The 1,426-nt window shown below is 39.5% G+C and overlaps 1 protein-coding gene across 1 annotated transcript in view; it reads right to left on the reverse strand.

Annotated features, from left to right (window-relative positions):
• Positions 1–1,426, reverse strand: part of LOC106870198 (periostin) — a 43,549-nt gene that overhangs the window by 7,251 nt on the left and 34,872 nt on the right. The gene's annotated exons all lie outside the window — the stretch shown is intronic.

Raw genomic sequence — 1,426 nt, forward strand, 5'->3', positions numbered from 1 at the left:
AAATGCCACTAAGCATTTTGTACAGTATACTACTAATTCTGGCAGACCATCTTATCTTATAATAAAACCTCCCAAGAGGTTAAAGATGAGGGGTTAAAGCAGGGCTTCTCAAACATTTTTTATCTATGGACCCCTTTGATTATTATTAACCTCTGATGATTACTATTAACCTATGACCCCCCCCCCCGCCATAGCCATTCAATGTTCAAAAACTAGTATTTTAGAAACTTCATTCAAAATTCCTATTTTGTTTTTCACACATTAACTTGCATAGGTTGAACTTTGTAAAATGTTGGAAAAAGAAACCCAGCTGTTTCTTGCAATACATCACAATACATAAATTTAAAGCAAACATTTTTTAGGGGCTCTTAAAATATTATTGTGGATCTCCAATTTACTATTCTGTTGCACGGACCTCCCAAAATCTTATATGGACCTTCATGGACCATATGAACCTCGTTTGAGAACTATTGGGTTAATGCATGAAAGAAGGGGAGGAGGGAGGGGCATGTAAGTTCTTGTAGAGAAGCTACATGGTTACTCATCTTTCGGCAAGAGAATGAGAATAATCAGGAGTTGTAAGTCAAGGTGGCTCCTCAAGGTAGAAGGTGAGTAGAAATATATTGAGACAGAGGAATTAGGAGGGTGAGTGAATAAAGCATTAAATGGCTATGACAATTAGTGCCTTTAATCTGTGGTCTGCTCATTCAGTACTGAGCTGACAACAAAATACAAAGGATTTCTAACATTAATACAGAACCAGAAATTATTTTAGGGTGCAACAAGCAATTAAATTATTTGATTGGTGTATTTTTGTTTGATTTGATCTCCTCCTTTGATCATTTGATTGAAGTATTTTTAATAACCTCAAGGAGGATGAAAATTCAAGTCAAACCCAGTAAAATTTTAACTTGGAACACTGAGTAATGTATGTAACAACTGCATGGTATTTTATCTGGCTTTCTACCATTTTTACTCTACTAATAACAATAAAAGTGAATTCCATGTCCAAAGTTTTGGTGAAGGATATTATTGATTGTATCAATGCCCAATAATTGATTATTACTTGTTTTATCAACATCAGAAGAATGAATTGAACGGTTCACCCGTGGCGTGCAAGAGAGACGATTGCGCTGGTATGGACATGTGGTGAGAATGGAGGAGGATAGCTGCGTGAAAAAGTGCCACACCCTAACAGTTGAGGGAACCCGTGGAAGAGGTAGGCCCAGGAAGACCTGGGCTGAGGTGGTGAGGCAAGACCTTCGTACATTGGGCCTCACCGAGGCGATGACTACTGACCGAGACCTTTGGAAATGTGCTGTGCGTGAGAAGACCCGGCAAGCCAAGTAAGATCGTTGCCAGTGCCCCTGGACTGGTTCTTGTGCGGGTGGCACATGAGATGCACCATTTTGAGCGTGGCCATTGC

The sequence above is a fragment of the Octopus bimaculoides genome, chromosome 4 (assembly GCF_001194135.2).
Source record: "Octopus bimaculoides isolate UCB-OBI-ISO-001 chromosome 4, ASM119413v2, whole genome shotgun sequence".
Classification (NCBI taxonomy): Eukaryota; Metazoa; Mollusca; class Cephalopoda; order Octopoda; family Octopodidae; genus Octopus; species Octopus bimaculoides.